Genomic DNA, 14,265 nt, shown 5'->3' on the forward strand with positions numbered 1-14,265 from the left:
TCGTTTCAGGCAAATGCCGGGATGGTTCCTTTGAAAGGGCACGGCCGATTTCCTTCCCACTCCTTCCCTAGCCCGAGCTTGCGCTCCGTCTCTAATGACCTCGTTGTCGACGGGATGTTAAACACTAACCACCGAAACACTGTGCAAAGGACTTTAAAACCTTGGATTGCAGAGCACTTCCAAGAAGTAACACACACACACACACACACACACACACTCCCCCCCTCCGTCTCTCTCTCTCTCTCTCTCTCTCTCTCTCTCTCTAAGCACCACTACACTACCAAAAATAACTGACAGCAGAAGTATGACCAGTGCCAAGGTAGTGTTGAGCAATAGCAGATTTTCTTAGCTGCTGTAAACATGTGTGACCTTTATGCTCAGTACATTGGTCCTCCACAGTCCTGATGGTCTGACCAATATCTGACACGCCACAACTGCAAGGAATAAAACAGACACCTGCCTTACACAAACCAAAATCATCCTTCATTCTTTACCCTTCATAGATTCTAAAAGGGGCCTAATCTCAGATGTGTTTTTTGACCACCATCTAAGATTACGTTTCTGTTAGGATCGATAAAGGATGATCTTGGTTTGCGTAAAGTGGGTATCTCTCATAATCCTTGCAGTTGTGGCATATTATATGTTAGTCAGACCATCAGTGCTATGGAGGACTGATGTACTGAGCATAAGCATCACATACACTTACAAAAAGTAAGCAAATATGCTTGTGCAGAAAATTGCCTTGGCACCAGTCATCCTATGCTATACAACATGGAGATTATGGCAAGCACTTCCAGTATAGGGATATTGTTATTAAGAAAGCAGTTGAAATTAAATTAGCAAGTAACCTTATGAATAGAGATGGAAGCTTTTGCTTAAGTTCTGTGAGAAATTCTGCTTTCTCTCTTGTCAAAATACAGAGTGACAGACTTAATGCTATCTCATCCATTGATTATTAATATTCACTGTTGATAAATTCTGATATCAGTCATCTTTCATTGTGTGTTGGCAGTAGTGTTTACATTGTGTGTGTGTGTGTGTGTGTGTGTGTGTGTGTGTGTGTGTGTGTGTGTGTGTGTGTGTGTGTTTCATCTTTCCATAAATGCTCTGCATACCAATGTTTTAAGCTCCCTTGCACAGTACTTCCTTTCAGTTTTTGTGCCTTGAAAATGACAGAATGTGCATCTGTCAAAACACCAGTGGTTGTCAAAGATGTCATCTGGCTGCATTCCTGTAATTTTTTTGGACATGGGACTTCTATGTTAATTCTATATGAGAAAAGGGTGAAAAGTTTTAAGAGAAGTACTAGAGTATTGAAAATTGTTTCTGTAGAAATTCTGCAGAATTTACAGGTAAGAACACAATTTTAAAGAGCATGGTTTTGAAACAATAATCCATGCAGATTAGCCGAGCGGTCTAAGGCACTGCAGTCATGGACTGTGTGGCTGGTCCCAGTGGAGGTTCGAGTCCTCCCTCGGGCATGGGTGTGTGTGTTTGTCCTTAGGATAATTTAGGTTATGTAGTGTGTAAGCTTAGGGACTAATGACCTTAGCAGTTAAGTCACATAAGATTTTACACACATTTGAAATTTTTTTTAAAAAGAATATGGCTCACAATGAATTCTGAGTCATATACTTTTTTGTAAAAATACAAGCCCTTGTAGCAAACATGCTGTAGTGTACTAGTTACAATGACTGAACTCAGATATATTATAACAAAATTTTCAATCAATGTGTATATGACACAAATTCAACATTCAGTTTCATATTTACCCAGGGTGCAGTTGTATTTTGTGTAGGGAGGTGGTTAATGCATTGATGAAATGAATTTTATTTGATCATTTAGGATTAAAATGTGTAAATAAAAGTACATGTAATGTAAGTCACATCAAAAACAGACAACATTCAATACCACTTATTTCTAAAGAGCAACCATTCTGGTTAAACTCCTTTAGTAGATACTCTTTAACAATGTAAAATTCATTTTCCATCAGATAGTCTTTGAGCTTCTTTAGAAAGTTAGGATAATATATACTATAAAGTAGGTTTTTAACAGTCTTCTTAGTAGCTTGATCCAAGTACTGGGGTCCTTTTTCAAGCATTTTCAGAATATGCATTGCATACTGTTCTTCCTCTGTGTGTCGTGGGTCTGTACATTAGCATTTGTAATCCACTCTGAACTATGTTTTGTCATGTATATTATTGTCAATCTTTTGTCATGCATATTATTGTAATATGTATGTACAAAGATGTAAAGGTTACAATGCCTAGATTTTTGAGGCAGTTTCTACATATTTTAGAAGCCTTTCTTCTTAAAATAATCCTAATTGCTTTCTTTTGTAATGTGAACACTCTCTTCCTTGCTTGACTATTAGAGTTTCCCGAAACTGTCACCCCATAATGCTGGTTTGATTCAAAGAGTCCACGGTATACTGTGCATAGAATCCATTTGTCTGCATATTGTGTAGCTGCTTCATTATGAATATTATGGAGCTAAGTTTCTTACAGCCAACAGCACTGCCACAGTGGTAACACTGGTTTCTCTCAGATCACTAAAGTTTTACTCTGTCAAGCTTGGCTAGCTCTTGGATGAGTGACTGTCAGGATCTGCTGAGCACTGTTTGCAATCGGGTGAACTCAGCCCTTGTGAGGACAACTGAGGAGCTATTTGATTGAGAAGCAGTGGCTGTCATCATGAAAACTGGCAAGGGCCAGCAGAGCAGTGTGTTGGCCACATGCCCCTCCATATCAGTGATGCCTATCAGATGAGGATGATATGTTGGACAGTTGATACAGTTGGACCTTCCAAGGCCTGGTTGGATGGATAGTTTTTTACATATGGAGTTAATTTGCTGTTTCCATAGTAGCTCATTATCCACTGTAATTCCTAAGAATCTAGTAGTGTAAGAGCCTTGTGTGTACGCACTCTCATGAAATTGTTGACATGTCACTAGAATGTATATTATTTTTTTCTCTTTTCTGCATTTTATGCATTTATTAGTAATGACAACAGACTGAAGCATTATGTTTTACTTTATGTTTTTCTGTATTTTGCTTCATGTATTGCAGCAAAAAATGAAAAAAAAACTTGAACATATACATTTCCTATTCGTCTTACCCTAAATAAGGGAAACAAATTTATGCTTTAAAGCCATTTACTGCAACAAAATTAGCAGTAGGTTTTTGTTGGTATACCAGTATTTTGAGTTTATATATATTTGATGGAACATGAGCTCTTAATACAGATGGCAACAATTTATATTACTTTTGCTAAAGGAAATAGCATTAGCATTAGGTCAATGACATTTTTATTTTAAATAAGTTGTATTCATATGCCAGAAAATGAAACTTCATCTACATCTACATCTACATCTACATCTACATCTACATCTACATGGTTACTCTGCAGTTCACACTTAAGTGCCTGGCAGATGGTTCATCGAACCATTTTCATACTACTTCTCTACCATTACACTCTCAAATGGCGCATGGGAAAAAGGAACACCTAAATCTTTCTGTCTGAGCTCCGATTTCATTTATTTTATTATTATGATCATTTCTCTCTATGTGGCTGGGTGTCAACAAAATATTTTCGCATTTGGAAAAGAAAGTTGGTGACTGAAATTTTGTAAATAGATCTAGCTGCAAAGAAAACCACCTTTGTTTCAATGACTGCCACCCCAACTCATGTATCATATCATTGACACTCTCACCCCTATTACATGATAACATGAAACGAGCTGCCCTTATTTGCACTTTTTCGATGTCCTCCGTCAACCACACCTGGTAAGGATCCCACAATGTGCAGCAATATTCCAACAGAGGACAGACAAGTGTAATGTAGGCTGTCTCTTAGTGGGTTTGTCGCATCTTCTAAGTCTTATGTCAACAAAGAGCAGTCTTTGTTTTACCTTCCCCACAATATTATCTATGTGGTCTTTCCAATTTAAGTTGCTCGTAATTGTAATTCCTAGGTATTTAGTCGAATTGACAGCCCTTAGATTTGTGTGATTTATCGTATACCCAAAATTTATCAGATTTCTTTTAGTACCCATGTGGATGACCTCGCAATTTTCTTTGTTTAGTGGCAATTGCCACTTTTTGCACCATACAGAAATTCTCTCTACATCATTTTGTAATTGGAATTGATCGTCTGATGATTTTACAAGACAGTAAATTACAGCATCATCTGCAAACAATCTAAGGGGGCTGCTCAGATTAACACCTAGATCATTTATGTAAATCAGGAACAGCAGAGGGCCTATGACACTACCTTGTGGAACGCCAGATATCACTTCTTTTCTACTCGATGATTTACCATCCATCACTATGAACTGTGATCTCTCTGAGAGGAACTCACAGATCCAGTCACACAGCTGAGACGATACTCCATATGCATGCAATTTGATTAATAGTCACTTGTGAGGAATGGTATCAAAAGCCTTCTGGAAATCTAGGAATATGGAATTGATCTGAGATCCCTTGTCGACAGCACTTATTACTTCATGTGCTGTGCTGTGCTGTGTTGCACAAGAATGATATTTTCTGAATCCATATTGGTTATGTATCAATAAGTTATATTCTTCAAGGTGATTCATAATGTTCAAGTACAGTATATGCTCCAAAATCCTACTGCAAATTGAGGTCACTGATATGGGTCTGTAATTCAATGGGTTACTCCTATTTCCTTTCTTGAATATTGGTGTGACCTGTGCTACTTTCCAGTCTTTAGGAACAGACCTTTCATCAAGTGAGCGGTTGTATATGATTGCTAAGAAGGGCGCTATTGTTTCTGCATACTCTGAGAGGAACCTGATTGGTATACCATCTGGACCAGAAGACTTTCCTTTCTTAAGTGATTTGAGTTGTTTTGCAACACCTAAGATATCTACTTTTATGTCACTCATTCTAACAGATGTTCTGGTTTCAAATTTTGGAATATTTACTTCATCTTCTTTTGTGAAGGAATTACGGAAAACTGTATTTAGTAACTCCGCTTTAGTGGCGCCATCGTTGGTAACATTTCCATTGCTATTGTGCAGTGATGGTATTGAGTGTTTTTTGCCACTGGTGTACTTTACATAAGACCAGAATCTCTTTGGGTTTTCTACCATATTTTGAGACAATGTTTCATTGTGGAAACTATTAAAAGCATCTCACATTGATGTCTACAGTAAATATTGAGCTTCCGTGAAACTTAGCCAATCTTGGGGATTTTGCGTTCTTCTGAATTTGGCATGCTTTTTTCGTTGCTTCTGCAACAATGTTCTGACGTGTTTAGTGTGCCATGGTGGATCAGTCCCATCTCCTATTAACTTATGCGGTATTTATCTATCTATTGCTGTCGATACTGTATCTTTGAATTTGAGCCATATCTGGTCTACACTTACATAATTAGCTTGGAAGGAATGGAGACTCTCTCTTAGGAACGCATCAAGCGATTTTTATCTGCTGTTTTAAACAGATATATTTTGTGTTTATTTTTAGTGGTTTTGGTTGATATGGTTTTGAGCCTCACTACAATGGCCCTGTGTTCACTAATCCTTGTATCCATCATGACACTCTCTATTAGATCAGGATTATTTGTGGCTAAGAGGTCAATTGTGTTTTTGCAACCATTTACAATACATGTGGGCTCATGAACTAAGTGTTCAAAGTAATTCTCAGAGAAAGCATTTAGTACAATTTTGAAAGATGTTTTCTGTCTACCACTAGCTTTGAACATGCATTTTTGCCAACAAAACGAGGGTAGATTGAAGTCTCCACCAATTATAACAGTATGAGTGGAGTACTTATGTGTAATGAGATTCAAGTTTCTTTGAACTGTTCAGCTATTATATCATCTGAGTCAGGGGGGCGGTAGAAGGAGCCAATTATTATTTTGGTATGGCTGTTGAGTATAACCTATACCCAGAGTAATTCGCAGGAACTATGTATTTCAACTTCACTACAAGATAAACTACTACCAACAGACACAAACACACCACCACCTACATTATTCAATCTATCCTTTCTGAACATGGATTGCACCTCTGTAAAAATTTTGGCACAATTTATCTCTATCTTTAGCCAGATTTCTGTTACTATAATGATTTCAGCTTTAGTGCTTTCTATCAGCACTTGAAGCTCTGGTACTTTTCTAACACAGCTACGACAATTTACAACTACAATACCAACTGTTGCTTGGTCAATTATTGTGATTTCTTTGCCCTGTACCCTTTGGAACTGGAGCCCTTTCTGATTTTTCTCGAGACTGTCTAACCTAAAAAACCGCCCAGTCCACACCAAGCAACCCCTGCTACCTGTGTAGCCACTTCCTGTGTGTAGTGGACACCAGACCTATTTAGCAGAACCCGAAATCCCACCACTCCAGGGCGCAAGTCGAGGAATCTGCAGCCTACACAGTCGCAGAACCATCTGAGCCTCTGATTCAGACTCTCCACTTGGGTCTGTACCAAAGATCCGCAATCAGTCCTGTCGATGATGCTGCAGATCATGAGCTCTGCCTTCATTTTGCTAGCAAGACTGGCTGTCTTCACCAACTCAGATAGCCGCCGGAAACCAGAGAGAATCTCTTCCGATCCATAGCGACACATGTCATTAGTGCCGACATGAGCAACCACCTGCAGTTGGCTGCACCCTGTACTCTCCATGGCATCTGGAAGGACCCTTTCCACATCTTGGATGACTCCCGCTGATATGCACATGGAGTGCACATTGGCTTTCTTCCTGTCCTTAGCTACCATATCCCTAAGGGGCTCCATAATCCGCCTAACACTGGAGCTCCCAATGACAAGCAATCCCACTCTCTGCACTTGTCCGGACCTCTCAGGAAGACCAGCCATTGCCGCAACAGGCAAGGCCACCCTTGCAGGCTTCACATGTTTGGTACTAGCTTTTAGTTTCATATGTGGTTTTTACCATGCAGTCTCTACTTGTAAAATTTACACATTATACTTATATACCACATGTGTGATCCATGGTATGTATCAACACAAACAAATTTGCATACCCATAACTTGAATGATACGTTTCAACTTTGAAGCTTTTCTCATTTCACTACATATAACATAAAACTGGGTCTAACTAATAATTTGAAATGCAAATCATCAGCCTCCCCCTTTTTTCAATTTTTGGGCAATGGAGTAATGATGATTTGCTGCTTTAAATTAATCTAGTATTAGATCAATGACAACTACACTACTGGCCATTAAAATTGCTACACTATGAAGATGACATGCTACAGACACGAAATTTAATCAACAGGAAGAAGATGCTGTGATATGCAAATGATTAGCTTTTCAGAGCATTCATACAAGGTTGGCGCCGGTGGCAACACCTACAACGTGCTGACATGAGGAAAGTTTCCAAGCGATTTCTCATACACAAACAGCAGTAGACCGGTGTTGCCTGGAGAGATGTTGTGATGCTTCGTGTAAGGAGGAGAAATGCGTACCATCACGTTTCCGACTTTGATAAAGGTCGGATTGTAGCCTATCGTGATTATGGTTTATCGTATCGCGACATTGCTGCTTGCATTGGTCGAGATCCAATGACTGTTAGCAGAATATGGAATTGGTGGGTTCAGGAGGGTAATATGGAATGCCGTGCTGGATCCCAATGGCCTCATATCACTAGCAGTCAAGATGACAGGCATCTTATCTGCATGACTGTAATGGATCGTGCAGCCACGTCTTGATCCCTGAGTCAACAGATGGGGACGTTTGCAAGACAACAATCATCTGCACGAACAGTTTGATGACGTTTGCAGCAGCATGGACTATCAGCTTGGAGACCATGGCTGCGGTTACCCTTGACGCTGCATCACAGACAGGAGCGCCTGTGATGGTGTACTCAATGATGAACGTGGGTGCACGAATGGCAAAACGTCATTTTTTTGGATGAATCCAGGTTCTGTTTACAGCACCATGATGGTTGCATCCATGTTTGGTGACATTGCGGTGAACGCACATTGGAAGCATGTATTCGTCATCGCCATACTGGCGTACCACCTGGCGTGATGGTATCGGGTGCCATTGGTTACATGTCTCTGTCACCTCTTGTTCACATTGACGGCACTTTGAACAGTGGATGTTACATTTCAGATGTGTTAGAACCTGTGGCTCTACCCTTCATTCGATCCCTGTGAAACCCTACATTCCAGCAGGATAATGCACGACCACATGTTGCAGGTCCTGTATGGGCCTTTCTGGATACAGAAAATGTTTGACTGCTGCCTTGGCCAGCACATTCTCCAGAGCTCTCACCAACTGAAAACGTCTGGTCAATGGTGGCCGAGCAACTGGCTCATCACAATATGCCAGTCACTACTCTTGATGAACTGTGGTATCGTGTTGAAGCTGCATGGGCAGCTGTACCTGTACACAGCATCTAAACTCTGTTTGACTCAATGCCCAGGAGTATCAAGACCATTATTACGGACAGAGGTGGTTGTTCTGGGTACTGATTTCTCAGGATCTATGCACCCAAATTGCGTATAAATGTAATCACATGTCAGTTCTATTATATTATATTTGTCCAATGAATACCCGTTTATAATCTGCATTTCTTCTTGGTGTAGCAATTTTAATGGCCAGTAGTGTATATTAGGTTAGTCTGCCAGATAAGTGGGTTCAGGGATTGGGTAGGTAGATTTTCCTATTTCATATTTGCAACAGTCAAATGATGGGAGATAGATTCTGGTATTCTATTGGCAGACAGGGCCATGGGGATGCAATTCCAGGAAGACGTGCCCACTACACAAACATTGGCATACACTGCACAGATGTTGGGAGCAGTGGGACTAATGAAAAAGCTAATGTCTTCCTTGCAAAGAAGTTTGGAGGGGAATCATGACTAAACATTCTTCAAAAAGTAGCAATTTCTCTAGGTTAGTGTGCAAGAACAGTAAATGTTCAGTGAGGACTCCAGTCCTCATAGAAGTAAGGCAATATGGTGCTTTTCCTAGTTTCCCTTTGGCAGTAAACATAAGGTGTTTCAGGAATGAATAGGTTGAAATCATAAATGTTAAGCACATTCATCTTTTCATGGTGCAGTTCAGTTTAAATATGAACCTGCAGCTTTCAGTCAACTTAAGAGGTTTGTTTGCAAAATAGAGATAAACTGCCTTGCTTATGAAGAAATAATTAGCATGTGTGTGACTTTAGATGTGATGATAATTTACTTGCCTTTCAGGCAATATACTAAAACACTGTTAATATTGTAGAATACTTGCAAAAAAGGATACATCTCATCTAATTTGTTCATTAATGTGTTGAAATAAATATTTAATCAATGAAACTTAACTCCAAGTGCCTGTATCTCATTTAGCATGTGTTCATACCTCTTAAATAATTACACAATATTGCAACCCTGTAATAAATAAACAAGTACCATACATCATGACTTCCTCCTTTAGAATAGGATTAATAGTCGCAGCCAGCACTCCTATACAGTTATCTGTTAGCACAGGTCAAATATATTCCTCACTATGAACAAAATTTCCCCAGAGCAGTGTGTATGTGAATCATGACAAATAGTGTGATAAAGCCAAGGTACTCCATACTAGAGGAAACAAAGGCAAGTTATAAAGGGCTGCACTTTTCAGTGGATGTTTTTCACCAAATCTCCAGCTGCAATGGCATTAAACATATCATCACTCTCCTTTTTATTCCATCTCTCATGGCCTGCTGAAAATTTTTGTCCACAACTTTAAGACCCAACTTTCAAAGGCTATGAGAAAAGCTGCATACAAATCTAGTTTCTTATAGAGTGATGCCCATCAACAGCCACAGTCTGGCAGAGTTGCAGTATGGGTAACCCCCCTGAATGCTGCTTGACTGAGTATTACCACTGTCTGCTCAAGCTGAAAAACAAACAGTGTCGGTTTTGGTAATGAGGCTCTCAGGTGGCTCTGGTGACCACTGCATGGGTGTTGCTCCACAAGCATCAGATTCAGCTTTAGTTAGAGCATCCAAACCACACGTCAACCAGCCAAAATCTCCAACATGTCACCAGGAACAATGGGTGTTTATTTCTTCCATCTTCTTTGTGCCTGCTGGTAGAGGCTCCCATTGACTTCAACCCCATCCCCCCATTGAAAGCAGTGAGCTCCAGCCTTGACACCTCCTCTTATGGACCAGAGCACCTGTGTCCCAAAGGTGCCAACCAGGAACTCATCCAGAATGAGTGTGCTGTTGCCATACTGTCCTCTGCCACACTGACCAGGCTGTTTTAAGTACTGATTCAAGGAAACAGGGCCCTCGTAACCCCATCACAAGGATTGATGGGTGATGCCTTAATTTTTATATGCCACACTACACCTATGTCTGATCGGGTTGCTTCAAGTGGGGAACAACACTTCTTCTACCTGTAATCACCTAAGCCTGCCAGCAAGTCAATTTAAGGCGAAGCAGTCACTGACCCAGTCTCACTTCTGTTCACAAATGAATGTGTTCCTCCCTATGGCCAGCTGAAGTAATGAAGGTGATTCTACTATGCATTGGTTATTCTATGGGCTGTTTCATGATGTGACTTGGCTTGCTTGGGATTTGATTATAATTATATCTGCCTACCACTAGAAACTTCTACTTTGTCAGATTGCAATATCAGCCAGCTAAATGATTAAATACCACCTCATGTATGAGTGGTTTCCACCACCATCATGCATACTGTGCAAATACAGACTGTTTTAATTTGTAGCAATGGACCGGTCACAAGATCAGTAATGATTGTGACCCATGGGTCATTTATTTAGTGTTTTAATGTAATCAACAAATTTTAACAAATGATTTTTGTGATATAAATTGGGATTAGAAATCTTTGTACACATATTTCAAATAGAGATTTAGAAAGTGATTATGGACACTGTTAGTGCTTTTCACAATGCTCAATCCAAAGATTCTAGGACATCTCAGTGTACTGCTGTGGACGATGTTGTGGGTGTTTACTTTTGGTGGCATTCACATTTAAGCTGTTGATCATCAGAAATAAGAAATGTGTGGCATCTGAATGCTGCTGAATATCATATAGCTCCACCATTCTCCAACCACTCACCTTTCATCAATGTATATCTATCAAAAAGTTCACACATATTAATTTTAAACCCTTTTCCACCTTCTCTCTTTTTTCTGAACTTTGTATGTGATTATTTTTCCCTCATTATTACTCTTTTTGCCTTTTTCTATCTTCAGTCCAATTACATATTCTTCAATACTTGTCTGTTTCTCTTTCTCCTTGTTTCTTTCTCTCTCTTACATTTCAGTTTTCTGAGATTACGTAACTGTGCTTACTCTCACCTATTAAATTACTGTCTGGATTCCTGTTGTACTGGTTATATATGTTCATATGTTTTCACTATGCCATGAATTATATGTCAAACTACACATAAACTACATTTAAGATTTATCACCACACACTGTTGAACCAGTCCTGCATTCATGATTCTGGATGTAGCATGCCATACACAATTCACAGTATAGCAAGATCTTGAAAATTTGTTGTTTATTCATTCAGTATGGGCAGAATTACAGTTTTTCTGAATCACTGAATGATTCATTTAAAAAGTTTACTTTCTGTACCCATACTTGCAAATACCAATGTCACATTGCATGAAACTAGAAAGCTAAGGTCCTGCCAAGAAAAAAGTAATTAATAACAGTAAGCACTTTATATAATTTTCTTTCTTGCACTAAATAGATAACAGGTATACCTCCACTTCATTACTTGGAGGAGAAACATTTTAGTGTCGAAGGGATCTACATACATACTCCACAAGCCAACCTACAATGCATAACACAAGATGCCTTGTACCACTGTTAGTCACTCCCTTTCCTGATTCACTCATAGGCAGAGGGAAGAATGACTATCTATATGCTTCTATATGAGCCCTGATTTCTCTTATTTTGTCTTCAAGGTCCTTACTAAAGATATAGGTTGGTGACAGTCTGTCAAAAATGTTGGTTCCCAAAACTTTTTCAGTAGTGTTTCACAAAAGGAATGTCTTCTTCATTGTAGGGATTCCCATTTAAGCTCATGGATCAAACCTACTGGTAATAAATGTAGCAGTACATGTCTAAGTTTTGCTTCAATATCTACCTTTAATATGACCTGGTGGGGACCCGAAAACTTGAGCAGTACTCAAGAATGGCCTACACAAGAGTTCTCTACACAGTCTCATTTATAGATGAGCTACACTTTCCTAGAATTCTACCAATAACTAATGGTAAAAATTGGTCTTCCTGACAGTGGACCTTATGTGCTCATTTTATTCCATGACATTTTGGAACATTATTCTTAGATATGATGTTTAATCGATGTGCTTCTGTCAAACAGCACACCACTAATCTGCAATTACTTACATTTTTCTACAGTTAGTTATTTACACGTTCCACACACCATTTGAATGAGTATTTTATCAAAATTATGAGAACCGTTTGGTTTACAGGATATGTATACATATTTCATGTTAACATTAATGAACACACTATATTTGAGTCCCATTCATGCACCTACCTTTCAAAACTAGATGTTTTTTTAGGCTATCAGTTTTTAAATTGAAATAGAAAAAGTAGTCAAGAAGAAATAATTTTAGGTTATATTTAAAACTTGCTTTGATACTTGTCAAACATTTTATTTTATTGGGCAGATGTTCAAAAATATATGTTTCTTCATGCTGAACATCTTTCTGACCTACTGACAGCTTTAGCAATGGATAACAAAGGTCATTTATCTCCTCTAGCATTGTAGGTGTGGACATCACTATTCCTGTCAAACTTTGGTGGATTATTTATGACAAATTTCATTAGAAAATATCTGTACTGTGATGATGCAGTGAAAATGCTTAACTCCTTGATGAGGGACCAACAGGACAACCATGGATGAACACCACATGTTATTCTCACTGCTCACTTTTGTGCATTCAAAACTTTTTTCCTAAGTGATGAGTTGCCCCAAGAAATTATTCTGTAAGACATTTATTATGTGGAAATATGCAAAATATGTCAGCTTGTTGATTTATTTATTTCCAAGCATAGCAATTATACCAAGAGCAAAAGTAGCTGAACTTAACTGTTTGAGATGATCAGTGATGTGTTTCTTCCAGTCTGAATTTTCATCAATATTTACATCCAAAGATTGGGACCATTCTACCCTATTTACTGACTCTTGTTCATGTCCTACACCAATTGTTGATATAACTCTATTTGTTGTACAGAAGCGAATATGGTGCAGTTTCTCAAAATTAAGGGAGAGTCCATTCTCAGATAATCAACTAACAATTCTCTGAAAAATGTAATAAACAATCTATTTGTTGTTTCGTCTCTAATGGGATTCATTATAACACTAGTAATGTCTGCAAAAAGTACAAGTTCTGAATGTTGGGAGTTAAGCAGAAGGCCATTTACATATTTAAGGAGTAGAAGTGGACTCAAAACTGAAACCTTTGGGATCCCCTTTGTGCCTTTCACACCAAGTCACTAAAATTTTATACTTTTCAAAATTGTTTTAATTAATCAGCACAAATTTTTGCATCCTGTTTGTTAAGCGTAATTCAAACCAGTTGTGTGTAAAGCTATCAGTTCCATAAAACTTAAGTTTTTCTAGAAATGTAACATAATCCATACAATCAAATGCCTTGGAAAGATCAGGAAAAATACCAACTGATGATATTTTAAATTAAAGGCTTGTAATATTTGGTGGGTACATATATAACTAGCATTCTCAGTTGAGCAACACTTCTGGAATCAAAAGTGTGATATGCTACAAAATTGGTTTTACTTAAATTGAGACTGCTCTCGAATACTTTTTTTTTTCAATATTTTGGAAAAAAGATACCAGTAAGGAAATTGGATGATAACTATTTAAGTCTTCCTGGTCACTTTTCTTATAAAGTGGTTTACCAATTGCATATCTGAATCTGTCCGAAAAAAATTCCCTGTGCCAGTGATGCATTGCATAAATCATTGGGCATTACTTATTAAGTTATTAAATTGGAACAACTTTTCAGAAAATAGTTTGAAACTCCATTAGTATTGCATGAGCTTTCTTTTTTATAATTTTTGTAATTCCATTAATTTCAGTAACAGCTGTTGGTGTAACTTCTAGTTGCTTAAAGTTTTGTGGACTGACACTTCCATATCTTCTCCTTCTTGTTCAAGTGAACCATTAAATCTTAGTTTTGCTGCTACATTTAGATACTGTTTGTTAAAAGCATTCATGACTTGTGAGTTATCAGTCCCAACATTGTTATTTAGTTTAATTGTTATAG

The 14,265-nt window shown here is 38.3% G+C and overlaps 1 protein-coding gene across 1 annotated transcript in view; it reads right to left on the reverse strand.

Annotated features, from left to right (window-relative positions):
* LOC126470522 (synaptic vesicle glycoprotein 2B-like) overlaps positions 1–14,265 on the reverse strand; it is a 241,430-nt gene that overhangs the window by 55,368 nt on the left and 171,797 nt on the right. The gene's annotated exons all lie outside the window — the stretch shown is intronic.

Source organism: Schistocerca serialis, chromosome 3 (assembly GCF_023864345.2).
Source record: "Schistocerca serialis cubense isolate TAMUIC-IGC-003099 chromosome 3, iqSchSeri2.2, whole genome shotgun sequence".
Lineage (NCBI taxonomy): Eukaryota > Metazoa > Arthropoda > Insecta > Orthoptera > Acrididae > Schistocerca > Schistocerca serialis.